Source organism: Pongo pygmaeus, chromosome 17 (assembly GCF_028885625.2).
Source record: "Pongo pygmaeus isolate AG05252 chromosome 17, NHGRI_mPonPyg2-v2.0_pri, whole genome shotgun sequence".
Taxonomy (NCBI): domain Eukaryota; kingdom Metazoa; phylum Chordata; class Mammalia; order Primates; family Hominidae; genus Pongo; species Pongo pygmaeus.
The window spans coordinates 83,126,960-83,149,526 of NC_072390.2; the positions used below are offsets into that span (position 1 = coordinate 83,126,960).

The 22,567-nt window shown below is 34.5% G+C and overlaps 1 long non-coding RNA gene across 1 annotated transcript; it reads right to left on the reverse strand.

Moving 5' to 3' along the window:
- Positions 1 to 2,486: 2,486 nt before the first annotated feature.
- Positions 2,487 to 13,449, reverse strand: LOC134738413 (uncharacterized). Its single transcript, XR_010124124.1, has 2 exons — positions 13,267 to 13,449; positions 2,487 to 3,966 (listed from the first exon to the last, which is right to left on the reverse strand). It is a non-coding gene; the product is annotated as an uncharacterized LOC134738413 (long non-coding RNA).
- Between the last annotated feature and the right edge of the window lie 9,118 nt (positions 13,450 to 22,567).

The window sequence follows — 22,567 nt, forward strand, 5'->3', positions numbered from 1 at the left end:
GCTGGTTCTGTCCATGTGCAGAATAAGCAGGCATGTTCTTGTGTTCTACCTCAAGAACTTCCATCATTTTAAAAAAATAGGTATGGCATGATTTTTACAGTTTTATCAGTTTTCTAATATTGTCAAGGATGGTGGATGTTATACTTTCTAGTTTTCCTTATTGTTTCTGATTTTTTTCACAATGGAAAAACAGGTAAAAGTCATTTATACTTCACCATTTTGTATTTCAGTTTTATGCACTTCCAGGTTTGCGTGTGCGTGAATGTGTGTGTGTGTGTGTGTGTGTTTGCGTGTTTGCATGCGTGATTATTTTGTTATTTGACTAGTTTTAACATGGGATGCTTGCAGTTTACTTTTTAGTTTTAATTTTCTAGTCTGATTTTGAAATTAGTAGGAGCCAAGTAGGAAAACTTTAGGTTTTCCAGTGAAAAATAAGCAAAAGCAAATAAGCTGTGTGCTCTCATATATTTGTAAAATGTACATAATTACCCCATCTATAATATTAATCAGCTGCTCGAAGTTGGATGAGGTGGGCAGATAATGTGTTGTTTTAGTTAGTAGGTTTCTGGATCAGAAGGAGCTATATTTAGACCTGACTGAAATTATGAGATCCTGGACTTTGAGTCTGATGATTTGATGGAATGATGATTCAGGGGAGTCTCGGTAGGTGGTAAGTGCGCTTTTAACTTGTGTAACACTTGAAGAATTCTGACTGAAAGGGCAGAATTTGGTAGATTGCATTGTTTTTCCCAATTTCTTTTTTCATCCCAGACTGAATATTTTTTTCTCTTAGAATTTGCGGTGATCCATTATATTTGCAACATAAAATCTAGTGGAGCCAGAGTGTATTTCCTTGTCACATTAATCCTGGGCTTGGCCATATGACTTTGTTGACTAATGCCAGATGAATACAATGACAGATACCACTTAGTAGCTTAGGTATCTGATAGGTAATAAGTAAAAGCACTTTCCTGTGCTTCAGTTGTTGCTATGAGAAGAATGTGTCACAAATATCCCAATGGTACCAGAATATTAAGGGGTGTAAGGAGCCAAGCTATGGCAGCTTACCAGGATATCTGGAGTCTGAAGAAGAGCTGATCAGCTGACCACAGTTGAGAGCAAGTAATACATGGTTGTGGTTGCATACCACTGAGTTTTGGGTGTTTTTTAAATACAGTATTATTGTGGCAGTAGCTGACTGGAAATAGATTAATTTAATATCCATATGGAAAAGGAGGTATCATGATTTTACCTCACACTATATACAATAAAAAATTATAAATAAAGTGTAATACAATTTTGGGAGGAATTATAGGATATTATGTACTTGGAATAGGCAATGCATGGCCATCAAATACGTGCACAAGAATTTTCATAGCAGCAATATTTATATGAGTCAAAACTAGAAATTACCCAAATACATGTTAAGAGTGGGATCCATATCATTTTCCTGAAAGTATGCAGTAATCCATTATTTAAGCTTACTGTCAAAAGATGTCTAAAATTAAATTTATTTTGTGTAAGGTGGTTCAATCAAAAAAGTACAAAAAACAATAGGATGCATAAATAAATAGTTTGCTATCGATCCATTTACAATGTATAGATCCATTTAAAATACAATTTAGCATGTGCGTAATGAGAATTAATCAACTACATACAACCACATGTAACAATACATCAGTTGCTTGCAAATGTTTGTTGCTGCTGTCTAATTTTGATACCATTTGTTATCTCAAATGAAAGTACAGAAAGAATACTTTTCAGTCTTGTAAAACTTTCTTTACTCAAAAATTCAAATGGATTTCAGTTTACATTTGTTTTACATACTAATTCACTCAATCAAAATATATGGTTAGCACATGCTATGTGCCAGGCCCTGTTCTAGGATTTGGGCATATAGCTTTGAATAGAAATGATCAAAATCTCTGCCCTTATGTAAATTGCATTCCATTCTAATGGAGCGGGGTGCAGAAAAATAAATAAATGAAATATATTTCAGATGGCCATAGTAATGGAAAGAGAAATGTAGCAGACAAAAGGCAGAGGAGATATGATTTTGAAAAGTAGACTTTATATGGAATGGGCATTTCTGTTGAGGTGACATTTGAAGAAGGCCATGAAAGAGTCAGCTGCGTAGATACCTGGAGGGGGCATTTTTGTCACAACAAGGCCAAAACAAAACCCTTTTGGTGGTTTCGAGGAAAAGCAGCAGGGTCAGCATGACAAGAGCTTGATGAAATATATGATTGGCAAGGCAGTGGAGAAGGAGCCTCTCATTCAAGGCTTGTAGACCAACGTGTTGTACTTGGACTTTTTGCTCAATAATATAAAAAGGACTTAGAGATTTCTAATCACTACATTGATAAAATGAATCTTATAACAAGTCAAGGTTTGGAGCAGGGAAAAATAGATTATCACAATTTCCTAGGTTAGAAGTAATAGTGTTTGGTGAAATAAGTGGTATTTACTGAATAACTTTGAAGTAGTTTATCACCATTGTCTATTTCATTTAACCCACTCAGCCACTCTATATGTGAGTACACGTATGACAACAAATCTTAACAAGTAAAGAGAAAGAAGCTCAGCTGAGTCAAGTAATTGACCCAAGGTCACACAAGTAGTCGACAGCAGGACAGAGATTTGCACATAGGTTTAGTTGTCCAAAGGATATTCCACTAAGATCCACTATCTCGAGTGTTGCCTACATTTCTCCAATATCTATATTAATTACCCACCAAGATCTGTATCTAGCCAGATGACTTTCATTTAAAGGAAGGTAAATATATCATGGCGCTTTCCTGCTTGTAATATTTATTAACAGTAGGATTTGGGGTTCATAAAACTGAATTTCAGTTTATTTTGAATAAAAATATTTCTTTCTTTTCCATGGATATCTATCTATCTATATCTGTGGATATGTGTGTGTGTGTGTGTGTGTGTGTATGTGTGTTTGTATATATGTGTGTGTGTGTATATACATATACATATATATATAGCATGTGTGTGTGTGTGTGTGTGTGTATGTGTGCCCCTCAGCAGGCTTTTTGTTGTCTCTAATGAGATAGAAGGAAAAACCCTGTCAGAACTAATAATCCTGTAATGGAAGGCCCTAGAATGAGGATGACATAGGTCTCTACATGAGAGTACAGACTTAGAAAGTATTGTTCCTCCTGTTTTTGCCAAAAAATCTTTTACATAAAATCTCTCTAACTGCCTTTTACTGGCGCAGCAGCACTGGTGTTGTTAGATTTAACAACAGAAGGCTTTTCAAGCATATTCATTGTGACTTTCTTCAATTATAACAGGAAATATAATTGTAAAATGAAGAGCAGAAATGAACCAATGTATTCATTTACTTTCACTTTTTTCTAGTCTGTCTAAAATAGGGGAAATTGAATAATATTGGATTTTGTGTGTTATGAAAAAATGAAGCAAGTTAAAATACAGCAGTTTCTTAACCAGGAAGATTTTACGACTTTAAAGAAAGCTGAAATTATACATGAAATCCTCCTGATATTTTGGGCAAGGGGTCACACTGTAATCTGAAAATATCCAATTAATTAAAACCAGAGCTATTCATGGTTTAAGTGGGTCAAAATCAGGTAAGATTATTGAAGAAAATGAGATAATAGTCCCCAGAAGGTTCCAATCAGTAGGGAAAACTGACAAATATAAAGAAAGAATGAACCAAAAATTGCATGCTCCAGAGGGTTTTTAAATGACACGGGGCTTACGTGAGCCCTGTTATTTTTCCCAAAGATGTTTGTTGATTTCAGTGGAAGTAATAAATTCTGTGACTATTCATTTATTTTCTCTCATACTCTTAGTCATTTCTGTGCAAGATGAAAACTGGGAACGGGCTACTGTGGATGTCTATGATTCTTGTCCCCTTGTGACTCTCCTTGGTGATTGAGCAATTCTGTTGGTTTGCTGCTTAAATTGTTCTTCCTTCTCCTTTACTTTTGCCTGGGAGTTATGGTTTTGCCCAGAACAGGGAAACAGAATTAGAGAGAGAAAAAAAGAAACCATCATTCATAACAGGAAAATATCTGCATTGGAACACAAAAATCAATTATACAATATGTACAAGCTAGAACTAAAAAGTCCCTTCCCTCTTACTTCAGGAAAAGCAAATACATACCTAAATGGAGTGCTCCAAATGCACTAAAGGGTACTGTGAAATTTGTATAAAAAACAGTTAACCAAATTACGTCAGATAACCCTGTTATTCCTGCTGCCATTTATTAGAAAACTTATAAAGCTTTATTTTAATAATTTGGCAATCATTTATTATCTAATTCCTTCATTTTCATTTTAACCCATTTTACTGATGAATAATCGATACATAATAAAACATATCTTTAAAGTGTACAACTTTGTAATTTTTACATATGTATATACCCAAGAAACCATCAGCACAATCAAGATCATAAACTTTTTCATCAATGCCAAAAGTTTCCTAATGCCTCTTTGCAATCACTCCCTGATACCTGGAACCTGCCCATAAGGAACCACTGATACACTTCCTGTAGCTATACATTGGTTTATATTTTGTAGAATTTTACATATATGGAATCAGAGACTACAAGCTTTTTGCCTGGCTTCTTTCACTGAGCAAATTACTTTGAGGTTTATCCATATTGTTGCTTGTATCAGTCATTCATTATGTCTTTTTTTCACAAAGCATACTTATTCTTTATTAATGGGAAATTATTCAGGATGTTATCTGTATATGGAATGAAATAATCATGAATCATACATGTTTTCAAAATCCGAACATAGAACAATATTGCATAAATATGCCAGATTATTTATTCAGTCATTGGTTGATGGAATTTCAGGCTGACTTCATCCTTGTACTATAACAAATAAAGGTACCAAAAACATTCCTTGACATGTCTTAGTATGGACGTGCATTCATTTTCTTGGGAGAATATCAATGGGAATAATTTATGAATCACAGGCCAGATGATCCTTCCTTTTTAAGAAACTGGAAAATGCTTTCCAAAGTGTTGTACCAATTGACCTTTTTGTCCTCTTTGTAGAAAACTTTCAGTTTTTCCATATCTCTTGTATCAATTGGCATGGTTCAATAAGCTTTATACTTTCGGCCTATGTAATAGGTGTGTAGTGATATTGTAATTTTAATTTGCATATCTTTAATAAGTATTGATGTGGATGTATTTCTATGTTCTTATTTGCTACCTATATATCTATTTGGGGGGGTGTTTCTGCTCAAATATTATGCTCATTTTTAACTTTGTAGCTATTTTCTTATTTTTAAATTTTGAGAATTTTGTATATATTTTAGATCCAAGTTCTTTATTAGATATAGAATTCACAAATATTTTTCCAGTATGTGGCTGGTATTTTCATTCTTAGTTTCTTTTGAAGAGCAGAAGTTTTAAACATATTGTTTTGTTCTTTTATGGATTAAGCTCTTTGTAATATCTGAGAAATCTTGGCCTAATGCAAAACTGTATTTTCTTATTGAGGATTGAAATGTTTATGTTATACATTGAGGCTTATCATACATATTGAGGCTTTTTTTGGTGTATGATAATAAGTTTAACCAGTGCAGTCCATATTCTAGAATTAGTTTTGCCTCACTCTTGAGGAAATACACTTTTTAAAACTCTACCTTATGCCCTTGATTTGTAAGGTTTTCTACTTTGGTAGCATGATCTCCAGCAGTTTTCTTCTCTGCCCCTCTAGGGTGGATCTTCCACCGGCCTCAGTTATTTTCCTTATATGCATGTCCTGATCAGATAAAGACCTAAGGAAGACTCTGCAGATTTAGGGAGTGCTCTCTCTGCACCCGTCTCCTCCCTAGTACTCTGCCCTCCGCTATCTAGCTGCCTTGACTTCAGACGCTAATTTTGTGTACTTCCTTCAAAGGGAACACACGTAATGCTTGGATTCCCTCACTGAATGTTGTTTTTGAAATTCTTTCCAGGTATTCCAGTTGGGGCAGTTGGAGGACTCATTTTGTTTGTTTGTTTGTTCTCTGTAAATATCTGTCCTACATGTCTGATGTCTGATCTCCCCAAAACAAAAATTGCTTTATATATTTTGTCAAGTTTTAAAAATTTTTTTAAATGAAAGTAATTCCAAATCTTTTATTCTATCCTAACAGAAAGCCAAGGTAAGATCCTTAATTAAAATTGTATGTTTTTTTCATTTAAAAGAACTTATTTGCTCATATGTTTGTTTTGTGGCATCTTGCTTTGATTTCATGTATTCAGTGTTTTCTTTTACTTCTCTAAACAAAATTTTCTTGGAAGGTTTTCTTCTGCCTGTTGCATAGTCTCCATTTTCTAAAGATTTCTTTTCTTTATTTGTGAGGGCTTTTTATTTTTGCCTTGTCTTATATTCAAGGCTTTTTTTCCATAACTTGTGATTCGTAGATTTCCAAGTAAAATTTAACATTTAGACCTGAGATATTGAACTTTGGGGCCTTGTCTACTAATTGTATTTAATAAAGAATGAGAAGACATTGAACCAGTATTTCCTTATCTCATAACACAATAGTTATTATTATTTTATTTTATATTTGAGTATTTTCTCTATAATATTTTTTCTCTTTTTCAAATGAAGTATTTTCGCTACATAATTTCTCCACAATTTAATCCATATTATTGTCTGTGGGATCAGCATGTCTAAGCTCACAGTCAAGAAACTGGAAGTTTCCATATTTGGTGAAGGCCAATTCTTGGTTCAAAGAAAAGTACTTTGTCCCTGTGTCCTCACATGGTGGAAAGGGCAAGGGACCTCTCTGGGGCCTTTTTGATAAGGACAATAATTCCATTCATGAGGGATCTTCTCCCATGGTCTGATCACCTATTAAGGCCCCACTTATTGGGATTAGCTTTCAATATACGAATTTGGGAAGACAACCATTCAGACCACAGGAGTACCTAACTGGCCAATTGCTCTTGATTTAAACCTACCCCTAGTCCCCATATACTCAGTTCTGCCCCTCATATGTGTCTTTGCCAGCACTGTGTATTCCAAATACTGAGTCTTTATGGATTGATTCTGTTTGAAGACTGATCTGCGTCTTGTGACTAGCTTTGCCTTTAAGATCCTCCTTGTGGCTCTGCTACCACACACTGGTATCATGTAATGCTTCTCAACTTTTACCTTTGCAACATAATACATTGATGACTCCTCTTTTCTTTTTTTTTTTTTTTGTCTGTGCCTGTTGATAAACACATTTTAATACATATAGCAATTTTAGAGAGACTAGGGGAACAAGAAGATATAAATGAATACAAATGTCCAAATTGCTCTTTTAGCTGCCTATTTCTTATATGAGTTAAATCCACTGCAAATGTTAGCATGTCTCTCCCTCAGGACAGAGCTTATTCTGGTCTTTCACTTTGTATTCTGGACTCTCTGTGATAATAACCAGGAGAGAAAGAACATGGAAATATGAATCTAGTTATTTAATTCCAGTCTTGGTAAAGTTTGTGGGTGATAGATCATCTGTAAAATCTTTTCTCATGGATAATCTGCAAAATCTAAACTTTTGACTGAACACTTATCTTTCATTAATAAAAGCAGCTACTTGTTAAACAATGACAGTATTTATTATTTGTTTGGGCTTTTTAGGCAGGGATACGTTTGTTTCCTTGTTTTTTGCTGTTGTTTTTCTCTTTTTAATTGACAAATAAAAATTATATATGTTTAAGGTGTATAACATGATATTTTACTTAATAACAATATGCTGTCTACTTGAAAAATGCTGAGAGAGTACATTTTAAGTGTTCTCACCACAAAAAAGATAAGTATATGAGTTTATTCCTATGTTAATTAGCTTGATTTAGCCGTTTCACAATATATACATGTATCACAACATCATGCTGTTTTTTACTGATTTCCACTCAAACTTTAAATATAAAAAGTTTGGGCCTGCATTGATTCTATGTCCATTAAGACAACCATCTGTTAAATCATTTCCGTTGCCCATGATCACATAAAATCAGAGTGATTGCAATTTGATTTTGCAATTGCTGGTTGGTTGAGTTAGTTTCCCTGACAGCAAAGAAAGACTCTTTGATTAGTAGACTGAAAAAAACTGTTCATCTCAAAAATGTATCACACTAATAATCTTCCTGAATAATACATCCTTGGCTTACCTCTTTTGATTTTGACTACAAAGCCTTATGATTTTTTTTTAAATCAGACAAATTATTAAATAATAAAAAATTCTAGAACACTATTATGCAACTAATGAAATAGCCCAATTATTATCTGATAACCTTAATAGATATGTCATGTTGAATTTATTTATGCAGGTTAAAAGAGGTTTTCTTTATTGAGTTACTGGATGGCTTTATAAAGTAGGGAACTGAAGGGGAATGGTGAAATGCTACAATCAGACTGCATGTAGTCAATAAAGGCAGCTATAGTACTGTTCTTCCAAAGTATAATAAAAGAGAATTTATTTGCATGTTATGCATATTTCTTTTGGAAAGAGACATAATTTGATTGACATTTGTACAATTTATCTGAATGTGCTTAATTCTTACCAAATACATATGCATAATTGGCAATGTACATATCAAATTTGATAATTTTAATATCTCAACTAAAGAGGAATAATGCATTGAAAATATCCATACTAATATTACAACAGGTTTCTTTCAAACTTAAATTAGTATGCTTACCTAATATAGAAACATTAAAAAACTGCACAATGAGTCCAAATAAGCATTTACAATTTAATAGCTTAATCTTGCCTTTTGAAGCTGGTTATTTCTTGGATAAAGAAGGGCATTAGTCTACCACAGGCAGATGCACTTTTAATGTAATGCTCATTTACTTTAAGGAGTTCATTAAATTTGCCAAATACTCAGAAGTTCTCATAAGGATACATTTAGCTCACAGATATAATACTTGTTTGTTGTTCATGAGAAACTACAGAGAAAAACAGTTACACATGGACTTGAATTGTTGTGATACATAGCTACTGCGATATCATATGAGAGCATGTGTTTTTATATGCAAATGATCACTGCATATATAAAAAATATTATGTATTTCTTTAAAATTGTTTCCTTTAATTTTAAATCTTCTAAAACACCATTTGCACTATGTAAGATATTTATTGCCCAAAACTAATAAAACAAGAAAACGCTGTTTTTAATCAAAATGATGTTTTTTATAAAATCTCAAATCTCACTATGCTCTAAGGCATGTGATTTGGCAAGACATACCAATCTATTTTCACATTCTTTAGAATAGTTCAGATGCTCTAAGCCTTTTATATGTTCAGATCTAAATAGGTCTTTACATAAATAAATTTATATCCAACCATAAATGGTATATTTTCCAAATATTTTAAATCAGGCTAGAACAGTTTTCCAGATTACACTAAATAGATTTTTAATATAAAATAGAATAACCATTGATAAATCAATCGTATTAAAAAACCAGTTGGATATTTTACATTATATTTTAACAAATCTGATATTAACAAGATTTTTCCAATTCAAAAAAAGTAAGATTTTTAATTTTTTAAATTCTTCCTTAAAGAAAGCGATTTCATATTTCCTATGCCCTTCAGTGGTTTGATTCAATTTTTTAACTATTGATTTTCTATATTTTACCAAAACTTTTATTGAGTTCATTAATCACTTATCTAAGCCATTTATCTATTCATTCATTCACTTGAAGAGCAACGTTGTAGAATCCCTACCACGGGAAAGGCACTGCTCTATGTATTATTGGCAAAAACTTGCATAATCAAATATTGATCTTGATACGTTATCTTTAATCATGGAAGAGAATCAGTCATGTATATAACTGAAGACATTAAAAAATAAAAGGTGAGATTTAAATCGGTTAAATCCAAGAAATCTATCTCTTCTTTATCTCACAATATATCATGATATTTGTCACTAAACTAAAAACGATGGTTGATGGAACTGGAGAGGAGGGTGGGAATGCTTTAAGCTAAATTCAGAAAGCCTTGATAAAACAGAGAACATTTTAGGTAAGCTTTAAAAAATATATATATATATATAAAATATATATTATATATTTTATGTTATAATATAATATATATTATATATTATTATATATATTTATATATAAATGGTGTTTGCGTAATCAGAACCAAAGAAATAGTATGCCTCTGTTAAAGGGGTGATGCTTATTGTTCACTTCCTAAACCCATGAGTAGCAACTCTTGTGATTGGGGGGAAAAGACTGTTTGGGGGATGAAATTTTATTTGTTTAACAAAACTAAAGGGACAAGCATTTGTACTAACATTTCTCTAACCACGGTGCATTGTAACTTTATCCTATTCTTGTTCTAAATCACGAGGAATCTTAAAATTATTCTGATTTACCCTGTTGGGTAAAGAGGAGTCACTTAAAAGAGAGGGGAAGTGAGTTTCAGTCATGCAAGATTACAAAGGTCTAGTGATCTGCTATATACTAATGTACGTATAGTAGGCAACACTGTAATGTGCACTAAAAATTAAAACTCAACTCACAGAGATAGATCATAGAATGATGGCTACTAGAGGCTGGGAAGGGGAGAGGGTTGGGGAGAGTAAGTATGGGTAGTGAGTACAAAAATATAGTTAGAATGAATAAGACCTAGTATTTGATAGCACGACAGGGTAAATACAGTCAATAATAATTTATTATACATTTTAAAATAACCAAAAGAATATAATTGGATTGTTTATAAAACAAAGAAAGAATAAATGCTTGAAGTGACAGATGCCCCATTCACCTTGATGTGATTATTACACATTGTATGCCTGTGTCGAAATAGTTCATGTACCACATAAATACATACACCTACTATGCACTCATAAAATATAAAATACAATAAATTGTTAACTAGGCATATATCATGTTACGTGTTTTTACCACAATAGAAAAGTCATTTTACCCACAATTATAACTCTTCTCCTAAAAACAAACAAACAAAAAGCCCGGAAGGTCAATTGCAATAGGTTTTCTTTCCAGGTTTGTAAAGATGACAGGATAATAGCTAAACATTTACTGATAATGAGATAAGAAGAAAAAATTTAAATCTGATGCATTTGGAGAAAATCAATGAGATTTATAGAAGATTTAGTACGTTTTTCTACTCTGCCCCTTCCTTTATGTCTGCCTTTTCCCCTAAAATCTTATTTGTCTTCATATAAGTTTTTGCATTTCAGTAAATGCAACTCCATTTTAAAAGTATGGCCTGATATTTTTATATGCACAAGATTTTCCATTGGATTTTCCTTATTATCTATAAGCATTAATATCTAAAGCTATAAATGGAAAAAGAAGAATCAGTGGTATTATGTAAGCACATTCTTATCTATGAAATATTTGAGATAAAACAAGGCTGAAATAGAAGTTTTCTACATAAAATATACTTGTCATTAGATCGCTCCTGTTTTATCTTTGACTATTCTCTTTTGTTATGGACCAGATTTTGCAGAATGAAAATCTGCAATGAAAAAGGTCGTGAAAAATAGCCATAACAGTTAACTTGATTTCCTTAAATGTTCTTTATATGATTTATTAATTGTACATTAATAGATTATCTACATATTATTGATACTCAACTGATGTTTGCTGAATCAGTATGCCAAATGAGAGAACATTTTGGGGGAACTTCAAGTAAGTCATTATTTGATAATTATTTGATGCTTTCCTGTTCTTCAATCACTTTTTTTTTTTTTTAAGATGATATTTCGCTCTTGTAGCCCAGGCTGGAGTCCAATGGCATGATCTTGGCTCACCGCAAACTCCCTCTCCTGAGTTCAAGAGATTATCCTGCCTCAGCCTCCCAAGTAGCTGGAATTACAGGCACCCGGCACCATGCCTAGCTACTTTTTTTGTATTTTTAGTAGAGTTGGGGTTTCACTATGTTGGCCAGGCTGGTCTCTAACTCCTGACCTTAGGTGATCTGCCAACCTTGGCCTCCCAAAGTGCTGGGATTACAGGTGTGAGCCACCAAGGCCAGGCAGAATATTTTTTAAATAAACAAAGCTTATGTAAGGAGCACAACTTCCCTACCAGTTGGGTATCTGAGTCCGAGGTGACTGCTGACATTATTCAAAGATAAAAATCACTGAATGTCCCTTAGAGACAGAGTCATGATTACAGCTTAGTAATGTGACTTGTCTTTTGATTTCATGGCCTCCTCTGTTATACAACACTGTTCTGGGGGTTACCATCATCCTCTGATGCCATCTTAGCCAGTTTGATTTTTTTTTTTTTTCTGAAAAGAAACTAGCTCCTATTAACAGGAACTAACAGACAAAAAGTTGCTCAGGGATCTAAGACATACACTTCACATAGGCAGTTTTCTCACTGTCTGCTATCAGCATCAGTGTTTAAATGTTCACCATGCTACGCACCTAGCTACTTTTGACTCTGTCATTAACTCAGTGAATATTTGTTGGTTTTAAACTATTTTCCAAGCAACTATGTCCCACTATGCTTAATGTGTGGAATAAAAAGGGATATTACCACTTATGAAGCTTGATGTCTAGTAGGAGAATGAAACACTTAAATAAAGTCCCACATAATGGGACTTTCCCTATGAAGACAGATAGGAGGAGAAACATTTAAATAATTCCCCTCGGGGTGCACAGGAAATAAACTAAGCCAAGATATGAAAGCCAGTCATGAAGAAGGTATGAGAGATACATTCTTGGCAGAAAGACAAACGTGAGAGAAAATCTGAAAGTAAGAGCATCTCGGGACAGTGGGGAATCTGAAAACAGAGCACTGTGGTTTGTCTAATTGGAGGAAGAGAAAAGGCTGGAATAGAAATAGGTTGGAGTAACAGACCCCAGAGAATTTGAGTGCCCTTTATAAGGAGCTAGAATTTTTCTTCAAAATGAAATTAAAACTATTCATGCAGAGTTTAAGTAGTAGTGCATTATGATTAGAGTTCTATTGTAAAAGATCTTGCTGGGTTTTGGGGAAGTACTTTAGAGGGGCCAGGAGTGGGAGAAGCATGAAATGCATTGAAAAGGGGTTTGCAGTCAATGATGGTGGCTCAAGGGGAGGAACAGGAGTAAAAATTCAGACAAATGGAAAGATTTCAGTTTATATTTAACCGAAGAATGAAAGAACATGCTGAAGGATTAACAGAGAAAGTGAAGAAAATAAGGCTTTTTGATGCTTCCGTGTCTGATTCGAACAGCTAGATTGTTTCTCAAAATAGTTAATGAACTCAAACTCCCTCTGATCAATAATCTTCCCCACCAGGAGTCTCATCAGACTACTTAATACCTGTCAAAGAAGGTGTTACAAGTAGTATCTCCTTGTTTTCAGTGTGGTCATCAATGAGGTTCAGAATCATGCCTTCTTTCTTAAGTTATTTTCTCCACTTCACTTCCAGGCTGCTGGGTTTTCTTGCCAGTCCTTCCTCACTACTCACTCTGAAAAAGCTTTGCTAGCTCCTCCTTGACTCTTAGATCTCTAAATTTTGGGAACTAGAGATCTTCTTGGTTGTTTTCTTTTTCTTGTCAACACTTTCTATTCAGATTATCTCATCCACTTTCATTGCTTGGCACAGCCTGGACATGCTAATGATTTCCACATGTCTATTTTCAGCCCATGCCTTCTTTTTTCATCATGATTGTTTGTCACTTTCTGGATGTCACTTATTGGATATATAAGAGATATCCATACTTAATGTGTTCAATAGTAAGCTGCTGATCTACCCTGTTCAGTTCCCAGCAAAACCTGCTCACCTGCAGATTTCATCATCTCAGGTGATGATGACTTCATTCTTTAATTGCTCTCTCTCTATATATATATCATATAATAAATAATTACACCTATATAATAATTAATTGCAATAATTGTTATATAATATATTATATATTGCAATAATTATTATATAATAATATATCATGATAATTGATATTATTATATTATATTAATTATATTCTATATGTGTATTTATATATATATATTCCTATATTTTTTGTGGGCATTTGGTGGGGTCCTATGAAAAAGAGCTTGAAAGTGAGTGTCGCCCTCAATTATTCTGAATTTCTCAGCTATTTTCCGGGAGTAAACTGGCCCACATGTGACCTTTAAGAATTCATGAAAATTTAATTGTTTTCTTCTGACTTATTTTTATTACAGCAACTTTTCCTCCCCTACTGTGTGGATACAGAAGCAATCCATATATTCTGTCTTACTAAACTTGCATATTTTTAGAATTCAGTTCAGTGGCAGAATATATGGATAACTTCACTACTTCAGATTGCCCTTCAAGCCAAAAGCCTAGGAAGCCTTCTCCTATCTCTTTTTCCTTCAAGCTCACCGCATCCGTGTTGCTGCCACTAACTCAGAAAACTTATAAAAGCATGAAAGATTTCTTTGGATTAGAAAGAGGAAAGTTGGCAATGATGACTATGTTATAAAATTAAAGTGGATGAGATTGAGCAAATATGATTACAAAGATACTGAGTACGTTGATTAAAATAAATATATTAATAGCATTTTCTGAAAGTGGGAGTAGCAGAGGAGCTGAGATGGGTCTAAGTGAGTGCCTTTAATAGGGTAGGAAATAACTGAGTATGCATGGCATCAAAGAGATGAGTGGAAATGTGGGATTGAAATAGAGATAAAGAAATGTAATTGCTTTCTCCCTATTTTGATTTCTCTCTGTTTTTGGCAGGTCTGTGAGGTTTTATCTATCAGGTGTCTAATGAATGGATTTGGAAGAGATAGAGAGCAGGAATGGGTGATATGAGCCGAAGGGGTTAAGTATCAATAATCTCTATGGAATATAAACAAAACCGTGTCTCCCAAAAGAGATAGTTAATTCTTAACAAATTGTCTAAGACAATTTTTGGACGGAACACATGCTGTGCCTGTAATGTACACATGACCACTGAGCACCTCTGGCATCCTCTCAGCTTCCACATTGCTAACGTTGGCAATGTCTCAAGAGCCTTAGAAAACACAGCCGGAGGCAAAAATACATTGTGGACATTTTATTTAGGAGATGAAAATTTAGGTCAATGAGAGTGAGGATGGAGAAAAATGAGGAAGAGAATGATGGGATAAATGGAAAGAAATTTACTACATGGCATCACTTCTTCACAAAATGTAAACAGATACCACAGATGTGTCCAGCTTGCCTGAGAGCCTGTCTTCAGACAGGCTCTCCAGTAAGCCACATCTCAGAAGAGGCCAAAGGAATGAGAAAGGACATAGAGTTTATCCCTTAGGCTCTGCCATCTTCTATTTCTCCTTGGCCAAAGCCCATTCTGTAGGAAGTTAACTCCCGTGCACTTGGGGTTTGAACATTCTAGGCTCTCTTGATATTTCATTTCAGTGTGGAAATGGCATGAGGAGGCCAAACAAGCCAGGGACAGCTGGAGTGATGTCACCTCCCTCTGCAGGAAACACATGGATCATAGCAGAGCCTGGATTAGATCTGGCATCTCCACTGGAGCAGAAAAATAGTCTTACTATGTGGCCGTGATTTGGTGAATGTTTTCTTTCATTAGTCAAGAGGATACATATAATTTTACCTTTAAGGTAAGGATATCAGTAATCTCACTGTCTCGCCTCAAGGCAATGTTGTCAAGGCAATGTTGACTCTTCTGCTTTCACAACATATTTACATTCTGCGAAACAGCCCACTGCACCATCATATTGATGATACCATTGCTTATCTGACCTGGTGAACAGAAAGTGGTTAGTATCCGAATGCCCCAGTAAAACATAGGAAGGCAAGGATGTAAATTCCTAAGATTCCTGAGCCTGTATCATGAGAGATGTTTTTAAAAGTCTATATAAAATCAGCATACACTTTCTACAATTTATAAAGAAACAAAGTTCTGTAGCCCTCTCAAGGTTTTGCAGATAACTGTGGTAGTCCATTGCAAACTGCTTGCCGTAATTTTATTCCCTTTAGCTACATCGTTAAAAGGATACCTGGCAACCTGGTTTCAGGCTTTGCCATGTGCATTTCTTTTGTCAATGGAGAAATAGCAAATGTGACAGTAGCTGAGATTTGAAACATGTTTGGCCTTGAAACTTCCCTCTCACTTTTGGTGAGCAGTTTAGTACCCAATGTACATTTATTGAGTGGATGCATTCATTATTAGTTAAGAATGAGATGAGAAAAAACATAGTTTTGTTTTGTTCTAAATTAACTACACTTATATTACTGATCACTGTTACGAAAACAAAAATATATACCTTAAAATAGACTTATAATATGTCATACATATATTTCAAACTAAATCAGATTTGACTGGAACAATTAACTCCAAATTTCTCATTCTTTAGAATTTATCCCACCTATTTCCTAGGCATTACTTTTGACTCTATCATCCCACCATCGAAATATATCTTTCTTTACTCTGCCCTCATAATTGAAAGTTAATACATTTTTTGTTTGTTTGTTTATTTGTTTGAAACAGGGTCTTCCTCTGTCCCCCAGGTTGCAGTGCAATGGTGTGATCTTGGCTCACTGCGACCTCTACCTCCTGGTTTCAAGAAATTCTCATGCCTCAGCCTCCCAAATAGCTGGGATTACAGGCATGTGCCACCACACTTGGCTAATTTTTGTCATTTTAGTAGATATGGGGTTTCACCATGTTGGCCAGGCTTGTGTCTTTTCTCAAACTACTGGCCTCATATGATCTTCCCACCTCAGCCTCCCATAGTGCTGGGATTAGAGGTGTGAGCCACTGTGCCTAGTCTATTTTATTTTATTTGTTTTATTTTTAATAGAGATGGAGTCTCAGTCTGTCAGCCAGGCTGGGGTGCAGTGGTGTGATCATAACTCATAGCAATCTGGAACTCCCAGGCTCAAGTGATCCTCCTGCCCCAGCCCCCCAAGTAGCTGGGACTACAGGTGCCATGACTGGCTAATTTTTATTTTTTGAGATAAGATCTCAGTAGGATTTAACTTACTTTTAAAATATAAGATGTCTTCTAATGAAAATAATTAAACTTGTCTTTTAAATTATTATTTTATCTACTTAAATTGAGGAATATTAGATTTGATACATTCCATAGATTTGGAGATCTAAAACATTGATTTATATTCCATTTACAGTATACTCACATTTTGTATAAGACTAATGCATCAACCTGTACATTTCCTCATCTAATACACATGCCATTAAAACATGTGGTATTGAAGACAATACCAAATATGTAAGGTGCTAAGTGCAGAGTTTTATCTGTACCAGACATCGAAGAATAATTATTTTTCCAACTTTGCATGATTTTTTATCAAGTGCATAATTCTTCTGTTGTCTACTTCCATTTATATTACACGCATTACATAATACTATCTAAAGTTATATACATGTTTTAGCATCCAAAAATTATGTCATTTCCTAGAGATAAAATTATGAATAAAGACTTTCAAGATTAATGATCTACTGTCAGAACCAAATGTGTTTGAACAGTGGAAATATACAGAAGATGGTGAAAACCTCAGGAATTATTTTAGTCCACATCCATAAATTTAGACTTATAAAATGAGGTTAAGAAAGAGAGGCTGTATATTTAATTTTATGTGCTTGCTATATAGAGTCACAGAACCTTAGCAGTGCAAAGACTTCTAGACATACATAACCTATGCTTTTCTCTGGACAGTTGAAGACCATAAATGCATGGAAGTTAATTTAATTTCCTGTGGTCTTACACTAAGAGGCAAAATCTAGAATATAATTCAGTTGTCATTATTTCTATCTTTATATCTCTTTCCGCTATTTTCTCATTTTCATTTGATATAGAGTAATTCTGTAAAAAATAACCCAGGAAATTAAAATAAAACGTGTGTGTTTCATAAGCTGAAATGGAAGTCAGAAAGAAAAACATTCTTTTAGGCTCTGTTGTTATTTTACATTTGGATCTTTGGGTAGTAGAAAGTACACTGCTTTCTCTCTCTCTTTTTAATAGCATGTGTCTCAGAGTGTCTGACTAGTTGTCTGAGAAAGCATCTATGGTGAGTAGCTATTCATTTTTATGATATTGTTAAATGTTATTTTCTTGCACTTGAAAACTACATCAAATTTAGTGTTATTGCAACTACAATTCCACTATAATGTTTAACCAGACATTTTTACTGTATACTCTGAGGCTGAACCACAATTTTTATCCTTCATTCTTATGCACAGGTTTTTTTTTTCTTTCTTTCTAGAGAATCTGAGGATTTGAAAGCTCAGGCAGACCCGTGCATGAAACCCATAGCAATATCTCAAATAGGTGACTTTTCTAACAATTCCAGTGAAAAGGGATAAAGAGCTTCCTAAAGCAATTAATTTCATTTCCAAATATAACTCTAATTTTTGGTAAATTTCTCTTTGAATAAAGCAAAATACATATTGAGAAAATTTTTACTCAATTTTCAAAACTTTGAACCTCCAATCAACTACAATAATTTAGTGGCTCTTCCATATTTCAACAATGATACTGAAAGGAAATTATAGTGAATGTCTTCTGCCAAATCACATCTCTAATATAATAACATTCCTTCTTTTAGTTGTTCATTGTGTAATATTTCCAGATTATTCACCATTTTCTGGCTTGTATCAAGTTTGTTAATGTCTTTCCTTAAGCACAGAAAATACAACCAAATACTTCTTTTCATTTGTCCATTTTTTCTTTTAACCACAAAACTAATATTTAGTTAGGATCTACCTTGTGCCTGTTAGTGTAAAAGAAACCATACATTTCTGCACTCATGAAACATGTTCTGGTGTGTTGGAATGGGTGATGATGAATGATAAAACTATTAATATTAAATTTTATAATTTGCTAGAAGGTGATTAGTGTTATAGGGAAAAAATAATCCAAAAAAGATGGAGGAAGAGTTGTGCTGGAGTGAAAAAGGAAATGTTTGCAATTTTGGAAAGGGTGTTTAGGAATGCTACTTAGTATCATTCAGAAAAACTTAAAGGAGTTGAAAGAGTAAACCATATGGAAACTTAGAAAATGTCTTCATAATTTTCAACAAATAATTTAATTTGTATACATTCCTTTTATACTTTTGTTGTAAAGTTACTGTTTTGTAAACTGCAGTGCTGGAATTTGCATTTATTTCTATTAACATACTTTGGTAGATTGAGACCATAATTTTAATTTACATATATATATATATATAGTTGATTTCACTTGTCTATATGATCATTAAAAGCATTCACCATCTGTATAAGCAGTGCTATATCAATTAATTTTATAGAAATCATTTTCATCTTAATGAAGTCAATACTATTGATACTGTAAAGGTAAGGACAAACTGTAACCCTTTGTAGGGCTATGTTTCTAGGAATGAGGCCACATTCTGCTGGATGGGTTTTAAAAATATCTCCTCCACAGTCATCTGCCTCATTAACAACAATTTCTGTCTTAGATGTTTCTCTTTGCTTTTATAAACTGACATGACTTCTTGTTCTGCTATGAATGCACACTGTTGTAGTTTCGCAATAAGCTCATCACACCTTTTCACTTTGTCATTCACAGGCACTATTTCTGAAGTGTTAGCAATGTCATCTTCATGATCACTATTATTGCAATCATCTTGATTCCAAACCATTTCAGCTGTTTCATCATCAGTCAATGAACAACTGGAGCCTCATTATAAATGTTAAGATCTTAAATTTTGTTTATTGTTTTTTGTTTGTTTGTTTCTTTTTGAGACGGAGTCTCACTCTGTCACCCAGCCTGGAGTGCAGTGGCATGATCTCGGCTCACCGCAACTTCTGCCTCCCAGGTTCAAGCAGTTCGCCTGCCTCAGCACACCCCCTAGCAACTGGGATTACATGTGTGCACCACCACGCCTGGCTAATTTTTGTATTTTTAGTAGAAACAGGGTTTCACCATATTGGCCAGGCTGGTCTCGAACTGACCTCAGATGATCCACTCACCTCAGCCTCCCAAAGTGCTGGGATTACAGGTGTGAGCCACCACACCCAGCCAAAATCTTGTTCTTTATCCATTTCTTCCATCTAACTGATGGACTCTGAAGGTATATTTTTGCATATGTAAGAAGACTAAACATCATTTTTCATACTCACTGGACATATGAAATCCTTCTAGTTACCACCTTGCTCATCATCAGCACTAAACATAGTTGCAGGCCAGAGGTTGTGCCAGGCATGTGCAACTGCCTGTAATCACTCTGCTCCAAGTGCTGGCAATGGCATATACAGTGTCCTTCATGAAAAACTCATTTTTAAAGCCTTATACACACACACACACACACACACACGCAAACACACACACACACACAAACACACACACACACTTCTGCTCACTGCTGCTAGCAAGGTGTTGAAAAAAGTGTTTTTACATTTACTCTTCATTGAACAAATAATACCCTGGTCACCTAGATAAATAATGAAGCCACATTTGTGGTGAGGGGGGAATGCATTACATAAACATTATTTTTGATGAGATATTCAGCTGCAGGATGTGCCGAACAGTTGTCAAGAAATAACATCTTGCAGTTATCATGCAGTCCAGCTTCTCTGCGGTAAGCATGAGCCCCTGGTATAAAATGTTTCTGAAGTCAATCAGAAAAGATGTCCCTGGTGACACATGCCATTTTGTTAGTGTAATAATCGACTGGTAAGAAATTGACTCCTCAAAAACAGCAAGAACACAAGCTTTTGCCTGTCACTGCAAGTTTACACTTATGCATGCCTGCTGCATTAGCGCATGCCTGCTGCATTATCACATGCCAGCACAGTTGTTCTGTCTTGGCATACTTAATTCCTGTAGGGTCTGTCTCATCAGCTGTCTCTCTGGGGGCATAACACCAAAACAGTGATGTTTCATCAGCATTTAGACATTTTCTCCTGTCTGATTTTCATCAGCGATGACTTGACAAACTCATCAATGAATTTCTTCACTGTGTCATGATCAGTGCATGCTTTATCACAACAAATCGTTGAAAGTTTAATACTGTGCCTTTTCTTAAATGCCTGCAACCAGCTTATTGAATATTCACAGTTCTACTCAATTGTCAGTTCATTGTGATAGACCTTTGCTTGTTTTCTGGTCAGCATATCATTAAGTGCTATGTGTTCACAGCAATGCTGACAGGTCGACTCTTTCAATACACAATGAAGGTGTTCATGTTTATCTTTGTAGGGTGTTTTTCTTTTCTTTATTAAATCATGTTAATCACTTTCAGCATAGAACAGTTTTATCCAGCCATATCTGGTGGTATTCCAACATCCTACTCTTCTTTAAGACACTTCACATTTATACTGCTGTCCTGTTTCTCCAAAAGCTTGACTTACTGCACTATAGATAAATATAAATGCTTTAACTTCCTCTTGTCACTGTTATGCATAAGGGTATCTGTAGGAATTTTTGACATTTTAAACAATACCTTTACACTAACGAACAGAGAATAAAAAAAAAAGTACAGTGAGTAATGAATGTAGGTCCTGACCTCAGGTGAGACATTTTAGGAAATCAGCCATTGACACTTTTGGCCTACACATATGCCATTTTATTATTCTTTATGGGTGTGCTTGTGCTGGGGGGAAATATATATAGCAAATGAAGGAGGCTGAGAGGGTCTTATTTTCCTTGGGGATGCTGAATAAACTGTGTGTTTAACTATAACCTGTTGTATGAGGTCAGGTGTTGAATTTTCCAATTGTTGCATCATGTCGGTGCTCAAAAAGTTTTGAATTTTGGAGCATTTCAGATTTCAGATTTTTGATGAGTGATGCTCAACTTTTTTTGGTCAGTGAATTTTACTCGCACATTGGTGTCAAGTTCAGATATATAAACTGAGATATCCAACCTCTTCCCCTTTCAATGAAATCCATTCACTTGCTCTTCTACTCTTTGCCACCATTTCTAATTATATGACTAATTAACTTCTTTTTGGTTTGTGCCCTTGCTAAATTCATTCATTTATTAATAAACTCCTTTTTTATTAATTCATTCACATATTTGACAATATTATATCACATGTACATGTTGTCAGTGTCATGGAATACTGTTTGACTTGCCAACATTTAATTCCTATAAAGCAGCTGTTGCTTCAATCATTTTATGCCAATGTTTCTTATATCAATTCAATTAAAAATATTAGGAGATATAAACAAAACAGAAATTGAGTGCTTCTCCTCTTTGACAACCTGAAGCCTGACATCATTCACCTTCAAAAGTAGACTTGTTGTAGGCCCTTGACCTTTCCTAATCTTAGTGAATTCGCCCTGCACACAGGTAAAGTTCATCTGCAGATAAACCTGAAGCCCAATATAAAATATGGGGAAGTTTCAAGAGTTGTAGCTTCTCTTCTTTCCCCACGCCAATCAACCCTGCCTAACAAATTCAGAAAAATGCTCAACAAATTGTAGTTATGCAAAGGTATTTGCAATGTTTACGTCTTATCACCTTTGTACTTTCTGTATTTTAAGATGGTCCCCAGGCCTTGTGCCCCATTAGTTACGCCCTAGATTGTTAGGTAACATAAAAAGGCATTTTGCAGATGTAATTAAGGCTATTAACCAGTTAACATTTAATCATTTAATTAATTCGAATAGGGACTATATGAGTGGGCATAATCTAATTGCATACT